Source organism: Chlamydotis macqueenii, chromosome 3 (genome assembly GCF_036417535.1).
Source record: "Chlamydotis macqueenii isolate bChlMac1 chromosome 3, bChlMac1.mat, whole genome shotgun sequence".
Lineage (NCBI taxonomy): Eukaryota > Metazoa > Chordata > Aves > Otidiformes > Otididae > Chlamydotis > Chlamydotis macqueenii.
Genome location: NC_141558.1, coordinates 72,589,383 through 72,604,368, shown reverse-complemented (window position 1 = coordinate 72,604,368; position 14,986 = coordinate 72,589,383).

Below are 14,986 nucleotides of genomic sequence, written 5' to 3'. Positions count from 1 at the left end.
CCTCTGAATGTTATTGAACTAAATCAACAGAGGTTTTGTTTGTACAGACCTCAGTAAGGCAGGGATTCCACCCTTGACTGCAGAAATTGTTTCTCATGATATATTAATTTATGATACATCAAATTGGAACTTAAAACCCCCTATAAAGGAACAGCCTGCTAACAAACAGTACAGCTCTGGGTAAATTAAGATGAGCACTTGCATTCTGGGAATTTTTGCAAAATGTTTATCTTTAGAAACAGCTTTAAAAAAAATGCCTAAGGCTATCAACCATGGTGGGCTCAGCAATAAGGAGAGGGATACAAACAGACTTCAGTTCTCTAAACAAGAGGAGAAAAAAAAACACATTGAAACTTTGATCTCCACAGTAGTGCAACAAGCTTCCTTTCTGCATTGTGTGTGAATTTATAAATAAGACTCATTATTGAATAAGGGAAGTTGATGCAATTCTCCAAGCAGTGGGTCTTGAGATAAGAATTTTGGCTACTCTATCTTCTGCTGGGCTGCTTACCGTCCCATTTTTGCAGCACAACTGTTAAATTACTCCAGCAGTAAGCCCTTGAAACAGTCAATTTTCTGAAGTCTTATGGAAAACACAGACTACAGCATTTCCAAGTATTTGTAAGATATGTCAGAGGTATGTGCATTAAAGAATTGTAAATGTTTAAACAGAAAGTGGTTTTAATTCTAGAGAAAGATAGAAAACATTATTACTTTAAAATACAAAGAAAAGCCACTCTGGCCTCCCAGACACCCCTTGACTCGCAAGCAGTTTCAACAGAAGGCTTCTGGCTTTTGAACATGTGTCCTCTAGTCTTCAGAAAGAGGTTACAGAGCGGAGAGTGACTTCAGCTGACACTGCAGCCGTCTGAGATCTCCACAGGATGGGAGGGAGAGAACACACCTTTAACTGGTTCCCATGTGAGAACTTGCCCTGGATGAAGGGAGATATTTGGCATCAATCCCCACGTATAGCACATTAACAATGTTACATCCCTAAACCGTGAAGGCACTCTGGTGCCCGGAAAGAAAAAAAACCAAACCACAAACCTCGGCAAATGCAAACCAGGCAGAACTCAAAGGCTTTGAAGTGACAACCCAAACAAGTACACATGTATATGTGTGTATATACATATATATAAAATATACATACAGATAAATATGTATATGCAGGAAAAGTGAACAAAAATATTAGCTCTCCAGACTTATTTTTGAAACCAATGCATTATTTTTATGTGACTGGCAGCATGCACAAGTCCCCACGGTAGCTGAAACTAATACTTAAGGGGCTTTGTAATTTAGGATGAAAAGGGCCACACACACACTGTTGGTACAGAGTGAACAAGTGGCGGAGCTGCTGGTGCTCAGCCGGGCAGGGCTCAGCAGCGAGGCTGCAGGCTGGGCCAGGCCAGCGGCCTGCAAGGCCCAGCATCAAGGTGGAATATTGCACCCACGGCCAGTTTTCAAAATTGTGTTAAAAAATCACTATAATGTTTTCAATTGAGTTTTAAAAAGGGAAAGCACTGTACTTCTGGGGGGAATATTTAAGGAAAATAATTCGAGTAAATTTGGACAAAGATTTGCAACAAGTATTTCTAACACTAGGATATGTAAAAAAGATGATAATTTTTTTACCAGATTACAGACACCAGAGAAATTATTTTATTTAACATGGCACACACATTCAGTCTCTTGTATGTGGTGCTACTGCTATCCTCACACCTCTTGTCTTCATATTCTAGAAAAAAGAAAAATCTATTTACTGAAACATGCAGGCCCAAAACAGAAGCGATAAATGAAGAAATCAGCTTGATGCATCTCGCAAAAAATGAGCTCACATACCTTGGCTTTAGGAGCTGGTATTGCTGCATATCTACTTTCAATTAAATTGACTTCTTCTCTAATTGAACCTGTTCAACCAGTCTTGTTTATTTTTTTTAAATACAGTAATTTAAATGTTAATTAACTCTTTGAAGTTCAACGGTTGTATTTCTACTAACATGTTAAAATATATACATGTACTTAATTTTTCCACTGTGTTCTCAGGATGGAGGCTTTAAACAGATGCTGGCAAGAAAAAAACAAAAAACGGAATATTCATTCAAATGTGGCCACCAAAACTGTAAATCCTGCACATGATATTTGGACTGGGTTCACCTTATTTTTTTAGTATCTGACACTGAAACTGCCCAATAGAGTGGGACAAAAAAAAATATTGCTGAAATCCAAACTACCATACATGCATCAAGTTATGCATTTTAATCCACATTGGTAATAAATAAGTGTTAGGGCAGAGTTTCAGTGTGTATGTGTGATTCTTACTAGGCATTTTTCATTGCTCAGCTTTGAAAGTTCTTGTTACAAAACACATAAAGTTTGTTTTGTTAGAAACAATTTAAAGTAAAGTAATTGGAACCCTTCAGGGCAGAATTTGCCTATACAAGCCCACACCCCGCCTCATTTCCATAAATCTTTCTTAGTTTCCTTCCCTACATTTGAAAGTCAGTCTACCTGTCCTATGGCAATCACTTTATGCCTGGCCCATTCAAATACAACAGCGAACTGATCTCCACATTCTTGGTTAAACAGTGGGCAGCTAACAGCTGGAGCAGAAGTCATGAAAGACTGGTGTTAATGTGAAAAGTTTCAGTGAGCCACTACCTGGAGGCAGATAAGAGGCAAAGATATTTACTTACTTCAGAATCTTCTTTTTTTCCCTCTTTGTCTCCCCCATGTTCTTTTCAGGTCTCCCATTTGCAAGGCAGGACTAGTTGACCCCAAAACATGAGTTACAGGAAGCACAGTCTACTGTCAGACTTTGCATTTAATTAAAGGAGAAAGGATAATTAGGATGGTTTCTAGCCTAAACTATATTAGAAACCAAATTCATTATTAATTCTGGCACTAGGCAGACTGCCAGTATTCAGACATTTCTTTCTCGTGCTAAATTTTAAATGCAGAATCATCTCTGGCTGTTAATGCAGTAGTCATCTATTCCTGCTGTGGATACATCTGTAATTTTCAAGTTTCTTCATAGCAGTCGCAGGCATTCGCAAACAATAAATGTGTAAGTGTTCTGAAACAAGTGACTCAGATATTAAAAAAAAAAAGTAGTATTTCTGTTATGACCAGTTCCCACACAATGTTTATTTGTTCAGCGCTACTTAACCACACACACTCAAAAGGAAACAACACTTTGTTCTCCGAGAAAGATAGCGTTGCCACAGACATTGGTACCTTGGCTTAAAGTCCTGGTAGGGCAATTTGGGCAGCTCACAAATATTATTCCCGGCCTGTGCAGGGCTGACCAGCCCCAGAAAGCTTTGATGGCATTTTTTAGGCCAGAATTAGTCTGCTGTGCACACAACACATCCAGCATGTTCGTGGGCAGTAGGTGGAAGGATTCTGGTTTAAGAGTCATCGTTGTTAAATAGAGTGTTAAATACAAAAAAAAAAACTCAAAGATGTGGGTACGTGACACTGAGCTGCACAAAATTGTTTCCCCCTGCCAGGTAGGACGGTCTTGCTGCTGGAGCAAGCTGTTACTTCGCTGGCCAGAAATGCATCTCAGCGATAACCTGACCTGAAAGCACCCTCCCGCGCAAAAAAACCAGACGCTTCCTGCTCCTACGTGCTTTGCATTTATGCCAACAGGCAACATGACTCACTCTATTTACTTCTAAAGCATGCTTTCCCTTCAAAATGACTCTGGCTGACCCTCTCACTACGGCAGCTAGAGCTGTGGCTGTGCACAGGCCCGCCTGCGGGAAGACCCATAGATCTTAGCAATGTGTGAAACTGGGCTGAGCTGGACTCATTTTCCCTTTTTCTCACTTTGTTTCTCTAAGATGAAGCTGCTGTTGTGTAGCTCTGAGGTTATTCCCGTAAAGCCTCGGTGTTACTCGTCTCAGACACACACACACACAATCTCCTGCTGAAAGCACACAGTGCATGGCAGGAGGACCTCACAGTGCGAAGGCGGTTGGGAAACCAAGTCTGAAAAACACACCGCAATCTAAAAAATACTCGATTCGCTTTCTTACTTCTCTGTCCCTTTCCTGTCTGCTATATATAAAAACATTACTCAGAGCACGTTTCGCCCCGTTACGACCTTTGCCAACATCGGTGCAACTGGTAGCACAGGGCAGCTGGTTGCAAAGCCGTTTCCTGGACTAGCTGCGTTCAGGCTCCGTGTAGGTGCAGCATCCACCCGTGTTCGCCTGCCACTTCAGCACTGAGATGCCACATGAGCTTTCCCCTGAGAGAGGAAGGGAGAAATAAAACCCAGATGGAGTCGTGGAGCAGCTACTGATGGCCAGAAAAGCTGAGGCTGCTTTTACAGGCTGGAGCACATCAGCTCTAGGCAAGGCTGAAAAGAAATCAGGAGATCATCACTGCGTCCTCAAGCCTTGCCTCAAAGCTGGGGTTTTAAAGCATTTTCAAGTTTGCAGTAGAGATATTTTTTTTGCTGTGCTTTTATGTAGGGATACATAAAAGTGTATCTTTCAATAGTCTCAGTGGCTCATGTAGGCTTGGGTGGCAAAAGCTTTCCTAGTCAAGGCATCCAGAAACACCTTACAACGTTGAGGCCCCTAAAGGTGGTTTGTAGACAGCCACTGAACCACCCTCGCTTGCAGTCCCACCTTCCCCCCACAGCCTTCACTTTAAAAAGGTCTACTTGAGAAATGCACAAAATCTGGGGAGGCTTCTTGTATTGCTGCGAAAGAAATCCTCAGGGAAACGCCTTTCTCTAAATGCTGTCTTAGCTCTGTATTTACATTTCAGTGAAAAAACTGTATCGATTGCCCAAATCGTAAACTTTGCCAGTGACGCTGATGCTCTCCTGTTCGCTTGAAACCGGGTTTTGCTTTCAAGTTCAAGACGAGGAGCACTTCCTGCACGCAGCTGCCAACCGCTTCTTGAGGCTTCGCAAGCGCAGCACGTTTCCTTCGCTGGGAGAGGGGAATTTCTGCTTTTCAAAGCACTCAGACCCTCCCACGTCCCCGGTCTATCCACCAGCTACTGTGTACAACCTCTCAGAAGACCAAAAAGAAGGTGAAATAACAACTTGTTTGGCCCTTTTGTGTTTATTTGGTTGCTTTGTTCCTTAGCTGTAAGTGTCTGAACCTTCCTTTCCTCCCCGGAGCAGGCGCAAGGAGTTACCATTGGCACTTCACTCCAAAAGGGAGCCCAGCTTCTGGTTTGCTTCCCTCCTTAGTCCCCAGTTCGGAATAAATCATCCTTAGTCCCCAGTTCTGAATAAATCATCACCAGTGACTGCAGTGACTTGCCTTTGCAAAAGGAGATGTATGCCCCCTTATCCTATTTCTTTTACCTTATTTTTGTTAGCACGGTAGAGCTGGCACCTGCTCTGTGCTGATCTGTTTTGGCTTTGCAATACTGCTTCTCTGCATGCAAATAGACACGGTGTCTCAGCTCCCAAAGGGCCAGAGAGGAAATGAGTCATGCACTTGAGAAACGTTTTCTTTAACTCAATAGTTAATAAATGATGCTAAGCAAATCAGAGATTATGTGCTTATGAACATCTCAGAAATTGTGTTTAGAAATACTCAAATTTATAAAAGCAAATGTATAGAATTATATCGGCTATATATTGCACATAACTCACAATATATAATTAAAAATTATACAATTGAGCACAAATATATAATTCTAATTATTGCATTTGTAATATATAAACCCATTTATTATATATATGTAATACAAACACTTCAGAAATTTTATAATAAAAAATTTACTTGGTAAAGCCAGCTATGATACTTCCCTGGAATTCTGGAGAGTACTTTTTACTTGAAATCTACACAACACAGTTAGAATCTAGTTCACAGCTTCAGCGCATACAATGTGTAAAAATTTTGCCTATAAGCAAGCGTTTCCAGAAGCAATCTAACTGGGCCCTATTGTTTTGCTCCTCAGACAGGAAAACTATTGTACTGCGGGCATCCTCAGCAGCTGCCCCAGTGAGGGTGATTCTGAGATATGGTTTTCAGGAGCCTTGCTTGTCACAGTAATTTATCCTAAACTGCTGCAATTTACCCAATTTGAGAACTGGCCACACTGCAAGTGTAAGACAAAACACAAAAAGAAAGGTTAAAAAAAGAAAGAAAAAAAAAAAAGAAAGAAAGAAAAGAGAAAGGAAAGATAAAAATGAAAGAGAAAAAGAAAGAAAAAAGGAAAAAAAAGAAAAACACTTCAAGCTTTTCATTTTTAAGCAGTTTGCTCTATGTCATTACTTCTTCACACATTTCTTCCTACCTATCTTTATCCCATTGCAAAGCAGCCAAACTCTCCTAACACCTCCACTCTTGTCAGAGGAGCAGAGCTGAGCTTTGGTGTTGCGCTCCGGATCAGTGTAGCTTCATGTGGGGAGGAAGCAAACCCTCAGCCATTTCTGCTGCCTGAATTTCATGCTCAGGGTGCAAGTGCTTGGCTGCATGGCGCAGCAGGGGACATCAAGAGGGAAGAACACTGTGCCCTTTCTGGCAACACCACCAACATACAGACTTGTTTCCTACACCTAAAGTATTGAGAGGCTTGGATTTGGGACCACCCGTTTGGGGCCTGGAAGCCCCACAAGTTAGAAGAGATTTTTTTTTTTTAATGCAACCTGTTATCTCTCAGTAGAAATAGAATCATAGAATCATAGAATGGTTAGGGTTGGAAGGGACCTTCAAAGGTCATCTAGTCCAACCCCCCTACAAGGAGCAGGGACATCCCCAACTAGATCAGGTTGCTCAGAGCCTCATCCAGCCTGGCCTTGAACGCTTCCAGAGATGGGGCCTCCACCACCTTTCTGGGCAACCTGTTCCAGTGTTCTGTAACTCGCATCGTAAAAAATTTTTTCCTAATTTCTAATCTAAATCTACCCCCCTCTATTTTAAAACCATTACCCCTCGTCCTATCGCAACAGGCCCTACTGAACAGCCTCTCCCCATCTTTCTTGTAGGCCCCCTTGAGGTACTGGAAGACCGCTATCAGGTCTCCCCGGAGCCTCCTGTTCTCCAGGCTGAACAGCCCCAACTCTCTCAGCCTGTCCTCATAAGAGAGGTGCTCCAGCCCTCTGATCATCTTCGTGGCCCTCCTCTGGACCTTCTCCAACTGGTCCATGTGGTGTCAAGGAAATCACTGACACCAAGATCAAGGTGAGCTGCCTCTGGTCTTCTGATGGTCTCAGGGGTTGTTTTGCTACAGAATGATACAGATGGAGGGAAAAAAAAAATCAGACATGGCAGAGAGGAGAAATTCTAGAGTGAATTATACATATTTTCCACAAAATACAGCTAGTTTATTCACAGCTGTAGCATCTTTACAGTCTAGGCTATACAGTCTTATCTAGGATGTATTTGCTCTCTGGTATATATGATACAGAACAAAAGAACGTTAAAACATTAGGGGTAAAATTGACAAATACGAGATCATTAAGGAAGAATCTTTTTTGGAAATGAGAATAAGACCTTCACCTAACTTGATGGAAGCTGGAGCTCTGCCTATCATGCTGGCAAGAAACACAGAAGCATGAACTATGTCTGACAGGACACCAAGGCTGGCAGCTACTCCACACCTTGCTGGTATTACTAGGATTTAACATTCCTTTGGAGTACGTATTTCAATTGCTGTAGTTTATGCATGATTATTACTGAGCTGGATACCAACAGCCCCCTCGCCTGTCAGCTTTATGTGCTTACACTGAAGTCCTGCCTTGGTGACTAGTTCCCTGTGGACAATAGCTACTATGGGCTGGGGGCTTATTTTAGGGATGAACTTTCACAGTGTGAAAGGAAGAGACATACAGAAGTTATCCTGGCTTCTTCCCTTTCCTTCATTCAAAGCCACTCCTGTCAGCTGTCCCCTTTTATTCTTCTCTACTGAAGCCCTCTAGAAGGTGAGGGATGATGCAGAGCACGGTCGGCTTTCCCTTCTGCCTGAGCACATCACTGTTCTCCTGCCCAAAAGGACGCTGGGTAGTGAGCAATGACAACCACAGTTTTCAGCCCAACCAAACCCAAGGAGATGCATGATCAGGTTATTACAGGGCTTCCTTGAGACCAAGGGGAAGCACAAACTGGTGGCTCTGAACTGGAGAAAGATGTTGGGATGGAGCTGGGCAGGCATCTCACATTGTCAAAGCCAGCTCTTCCTTTCCTGTGCTTTCTGAGGCCCCTTTGAAAATCTTTCAGGGAGACAGAAGAAAGAAGAACAACTCTTACACCACAGTTTACTTGTCCTGGTATCTTGACAACGCCAGGAATTGTTCTGACTTAAGAAAAAAAGGCTTTGATTCACTTGCTTAATATATTATTTTTTTTTCTAGTGCTCACACAAAGTTTCTTCTAAATTTTGTCTATGGAAATTGTAACAGCAAATTCAGTCTGTTACAGCCTCAGTGGCCATTCTGAAGAGCTTTCATTACTAATGCTTGCAGGGAAATGTCTGTCACTGGATAAAACCATACAATTCAGTGACTGCAGAATTTAACATTTATTTGAACCAGAATTAGATGACTCCATGATGTGCTTTTTGAACCCTGTATCTACTGCCCTCTCAATACATGCATTTCTTTTTTTCTTTTCTTTGAGGAAGCCATTTGAAAGCCATCTCAAGTGCAACTTGAGACACACAGACACACACACACACACACACACTCACACACACACACACACACACACAGGGGGCTTATACTTGGTAAACCTATTTTTCCACATTCTACCTGAAAATTAGGATTTATTTGTTGTGCATATCTAACAAGCTGATGACTGCAGCACTGGTTTAGTTGAAAAGGCTGCCCTGTGGCAGTGTTACTATTACTTCTCAGTGTTAAAGCAGCCACACAGTTTGCTGTTATGAAATACATATATGGGGACAAGAGATGAGTTCCAAGTGTTTTTGCATTCAACCTCAACGCTCCGCAATAGCCTTCAGGTCACACGAAGCAGCAGGTTGGCAGAGGGATGTGCAAGTGAGTTCCTTTCATTCTTCGGCTCACTCCCCTCATGAAAAAAAACCAGCTGAAACAGCATTTCACACCTGTATGCAGGCAGCCAACCTGCAAAGGTCAAGGCTGGGAGAATAGTTTTACACCATTAGCCACCCTCTCTGACAGACTACTGCGCAGCACTTGGAGAGTTCAAGCTAAATTATGCTTTTCTCAGCAAAAATCCTAAGTGGCATGCCTCCACAGCAACCTCATACACAAAACCGAAGAGGATAACACACTGGGAGTATAAGGGACCATTTACCAGCACCTCTCATGTGTGTTAGAGCGTGCACTGTGGACGAATGCATTCTGGTTTGAAATGCTGCAACTAAACCAGGGAAAGAAAAGCAATCAGTGTAGGCTCTGACCTCTCACCCTAGGTGTGTATTAAACACATTGTCCTTAGTATGACAATTATCTTTGAGAAAAATGATCTGTAAAGCCTTCATCCCTTCTTCTTCTTGGAGGGAAAAAAACCCAACCCCACAACATACTTTCCGTCCACTTGCTAGACTTTGCCTATTATCTCACAGTATTCAACTTTTTTTTCCTGTTTGCAGACTTCTGACAGGTTTTTCAACGGAAGAGCAAGCCACGGCTTAGCAGATGCAGGACTCCGAACAAAAGGCTTACGTTTCTTCATCCTCCTCTGCATTTTCCTGGAAGCCATTGGCAGATCGCCAAAGCTTCATCAGCTGAGAACGGCAGCACCACATCACGGAGCCGCCTGACCAGGCATACACCGAGGTGTAGCCCAGGATACCCAACCCGCACTGGGCTCCCAGCGCACCCCGGAGCTCCCTGCCAAAGCCAGGAGCCTGTGGGTGCCCCCCTCTAATGAAAACAGAGCTGCGGGACAGTGAGATGAGTAGGCAGAGAGAGTGAGAGTACACGGAGGTGTGTGTGCGTCTAGGGGCCAGGGGTTGTGCAATCTTCCCCACATGCAACAGGGACCTTGTCCTGGCCTACTTTAGATGTTGTTCTTGGGCTCATGCCCTGCTTACCCAGTAAAACTGGGTCTGATTTACCAATGCTGGCTTTAAACAGGCCATGCAACAGAAATCTCGAGGCTGAGGCACTTCTCATCCCTGCTTTTTCTCCCTTCCCCACCCTCGTTCATGGGAAATAATTTACCAAAAACCCATATTGCAACCAACAGAAAAAAAAAAACAACCCTGTATTACACTTCTGCAACATGAGTTTAATAGACTGAAATGCAACAATATTTCTCTACCATTTAACAAGAGTAATTTCAAGCTGTGGTAATACAAGGTTTCAATTTTTATCTGTGATTTCAGCATCGTGAGATTTATGGTTTGCTAATAGGCAAATTTGCATGAAGACATTGAGCAGTGCAGAAAAGATCGATTTAGTGCTTACTGGATTCACTGTCAGCTTCCAGACAGCACAGAAAGCTGGGAAGGCTGCTTTGGCCAGTAAATTGGAGGAACTAATTGGATACTTTCTTTTGTCAGGAAACAGCATCCAGTTCTGAGCATCGTGCTTTGAACAAGATGAATTTTAATCTGGAGAGAGTTCATAAAACCGCCAACCTCAGGGACGCCAAGGGAGCGGATGTCACCAAAACCTTTGAGTGACACACAAATCAAAAGCTACAGTATGAATACACAAGAATACGCTTTTTCTGAAAGCCCAGGAGACTCCAAGGGCCTTAACAGAGTAAGCTGTTGTGAATTCAATGCAAAAACCCCAGCCACCATTAATGCCTCCACGAAGCAATCCTGAGACTGCTCTGACCTACATTGCTTTTGCCAGCCTTGCTCCGGCTTCAATCATGCTCCACAGAAGGGAGCATGCAGCCCTCGCCTCTCGCAGCAGCAACAGCCGACGCAGCATCATTAGCAGGTCTGGCAGCCCACAGAGAAATAATTACGCGCATTATGAAGCAGCAACAGCAATGACAGGCTCAGAAGGCAGTCCCATAATCAAGAGAATGTATAGAAAAGAACAATAATAGCATACAGTAACTCTGAGGAAGATAACAAGTGGGTTTTTGAAATGTGCTTCAAGAAGCAGAAAGATCAGCTCACATAGGAAGGAATCAAACTGGCATTTCTTTTGATTCAAGTTCAGCCTCAGCTATAATCTATACATACAGGGCTAGGTCCAATTCAGACTACCAAGAGTCACCCCTTACCCATCACCACTTCAGCTAGATCACTTGAGACCTCAGCTTCAGCAGAAATATTTTAAAATGTGAAATTATATAAAGTTCCAAAAGCATTCAAAACTGGATTTTTCTTTAGACCATTTTTGTGTTGCTAAGCAAAATGTGTAGGAACCATTCAGATGGAACCTTAGACCGAAGGGCAAAATGATAATTTAAGCCTTGATTTTTTTCCCTCCCCACCCCCAGTTATCATGAGTCACTGAAACTGTCTGAATTATGTCACATTGAAATGTATACTTTATAAGAGATTTTAAAAGTATTGGTAGTCTTTTCAAAATTAAAAGTTTTTAACATATTGGAAGTTCTATTTGAACAAGCCTGTGGCATCCCTTCAACGTTACACCTGTGGCCTCATCAGCCACACTTTCTAGCAAGTTGTGCATGTTTTGATTTTGGGGTGAGATACAGCATTTTATGCTAAAACCTGAAGCCCATCAGTTTTTCTTGTGTCCCATTTAAGGTGGGTACTTCTAGACAAACATGGAGCAAACCAGCATCAGCTCTTGTAATACCTGCCTATTTCTGCTCCTGAAAAGGAATAGAAAACAGCAGTGTCCCTATAAGACTTCCTGAGAGCGAGTACGCCTATTGTCTCCTGTGGATACACAGCCATTTACTGCTTGCTTTCCTCCCCTCCCCCAAAATAAGCAGCACACACTTTGATGTCATGTATTTGAACTCCCACAATTCCAACAACCGGGGCAGGACATTCCCAACAACGCTGCTTTTTCCCTCCTAGAGCATTGTGCAATTTAAAAGTAAAATAACATTTTAAAAAATCTCTGGTTTGGTTTCAGCAAGTTGGATAAAATTCAGATTGTCCCCTATCAGCACATCTGGAAGCCATAGGGGGAACGCGGGAGGTTGGATGTCTAACAGATGGGCAGCGACCCTTCGTACAGGCACTAGCTATACGTCCAGGTGTCCTGCACCCATTCCTTCACCTAAGCTGCTGGGCTGCATGAAGTCAGACCCTCGGCCACAGGACTTGGATTAACAAGAAGGACTTTACTACTCAAAGCAGAAGAGATGGTGAATATGAGAACAAGGATTCAGGTTCAGTGAGAGTTCACATAAAAAAAACCAACCCAGTTTCCGTTTCCAGGTGGAGCCAGACACAATGCCTTTCGGAAGGAAATTAATTTGTTGGGGTTTGTGAAGCTGCACCAAGCAGACACCCATGCTCTGCGCATGGTGAGAAGGTTTGCAGTTTCCAACTTCATTCAGCTCTTGCTTGCCCTCAGGACAAGCTGGTGGCATCTGAAAGGTGGGGAGGAAACAGTAGCAGGGTTTGCTCAGTGGTGGGTTGGGTTTGGTTGGGTTTTTTTTTGGTGCTATGGCAGATGAAAGCCTTTGGCAGTGCACATAACCGGCCGTCCCAGCAGCATGGTTTCTGTGCTTCAGATGGTTTCCTGTGCGCTGCCCCAGCCCGCTAATTTCTCCCCGTTAGTGCTGAAGTGCTCTCTGTGCAGCAGGGATTTTTGTCAAAAACAAATGGGGTTTCAGGAGGCTGTCAGGAATCAAACACCAGCAAGAGTTATTTTTAAAAAATATATTGGATCGTTTAGGTCAACATTAAGGTCCTTTATTCCTTTTGTTATTCTGATCCAAAACCAGATCCTGTTGTAATACTCCCAAAGCATAATATACTGTGTCACAGCATCAGTCCTATCAAGTTGCCTCAACAAAAACCTCAGATACCACTTAGGATCAAATTCTGCTCTGTTAAAATAGTCTGAGTTGTGCTGGGTTTATGCTGTCGCAGCTCTGAAACGTAACACAGCCCTTCAGAAAACCCTTTCATTTATACAGCACCAAGTCTGCGTGCAATAGGTTTCACAAAGCTTCATCAGCTCTTTGCTGTATAATTTCTGTTGTTTGCTGCTGCAGGGAACATGTTACATGTACAAATTGCTCTTGCAACTCTGCAGATAAAAGGTAAACAGTATTTTTATGATGCCTGTGATTAATCCACTAACAACATGTTTACTTGCCAAACTATTATGCAGTACAGCAGCAGGCCCATCTAGCTAATTTAGTCTTTCGCTACTATAATTATAACACATATGTATGTATTTTCTATACTAATCTGAAACACTGAACCCAAAGAGTATTTATGCAGGTCTACTGTGTTAAGTTAAAGTTTTCCCAGTGGAAAAATATATCTTTCTGATTATTCTTTTTTTTTTTTTTTTTTTTTGCAATTGCTTAATTATATGCAATATGTTTAATACTCTTTTAGATAAAATATGCAGCTTGAAACCAACCATGCAACTTGGATCTTCAAAAGACATCAGTGCCAGACAGTGCTGCTTTGAATTATATAATAAAACGAGCTACAAGGACTTTTAAACTCCTAATACAACTGCTTCTGACATGGCATCTACAGAGATGCGTTAACTGAATGCGTCTTTTTACATTACCTGCAGAACAGTGAATCTCTTTGGTGTTTAAAAAGCATGTACTGCATTCTTTCAGGTGACATGTGAAATTCAGATGACCCTGCATATTTTAGGGTGAGGAGCCTTGGGGGAAAATAAAGGAGAGTTTTGCTTGCTTAGTTTAAATCACTGAATTTTTGTCTAAGAAGTAACTTATTTCAGCATTTAAAATAAGCTCAGTTCCAAGTGGTGAAATACAATTTCCCAAACTTGCTTGGTATTTGACAGGTTTTCACAGCAACCTTAATTTGAGTGATTTGCATTACGTCCATTCTCTCTTCTAGGCATCCGCATCAATAACTCAAATTAACCTGCTGCATGCAGGCTGCAGGCATGTGGATGAGTACCAGGGAAATCACAGAATGGTTTGGGTTGGAAGGGCCCTTCAAAGGTCATCTAGTCCAACCCCCCTGCCAGGAGCAGCATTATGCTTACACACATAGCTGGAGAAGTGCTTGGTATTTTTCAGGTACCCTGTCTTGCTTGCATTGCTCCTTTCTGAGGATGTGTTCCTTGCTTTGACAGTGTCCCAGTGGAAAATACTGAAATTACCCAGCCTGACTAGGGAAACACGTTCACATGGTTCAGCCATTTTTCATCTGTGCCAGACCTCAAAGAAAGGTGACTTCAGCAGGGCTGAGATGTTCTAGGACTGACACTGATTCAAGAAAAGCAAATCCTTAAAATAAATAAGTAAATAAAAATCAATGTGTTTATTTTGTGATATTTAAAGCAAAGAATTAAACTTGTAAAGTGGATTACAGGGAAATTCCAGCTGGAACAAACCCAAGGAACACCTCTTCCAACCTCAGGCCCAAACCCGCCCTGCTCACTCAGAGCTTTAAATGTCCTTCACATGGCATTTTAAATAGGTCAGTAGCACATTTTTTAGTGCATGCACTAATACCCGGCTATCCCATCTGTTATCACTGAAATCACTGCAGTTGTAAACCTTGCCAGCAGATGCCACTACATTCAAGTTATAAAATAAATAGACAGTCAAGATGAAGACCTTTTGTTCTTCGGTGTGTCTTGTAGGTAGATGAAGCTACCTACCCAGCAGCTTTACAGAATTACTTGAATCAGTAAATAATTGCAATAAAATCCCCCAAATCCCACACTACCACCCTCCCTCCCAGGGGACTTAGGTTTTTTTTTTTTTTGGTTTAGCACAGAAACAAAGCCCCAGCATTACAAAGCATGGAGGTATTGCTCAATACAAGCAGAAAGGCTGGATGTGGCAGATGCTGATCACCGCATTTAACCCACCCTGGCAGATGCTGGGCAGACAGCAGGGGCACAACAGAAATCTCAATAAACAGCCACACTTGGAGCATCCTCCCTGCAGTTTGTGCTGCC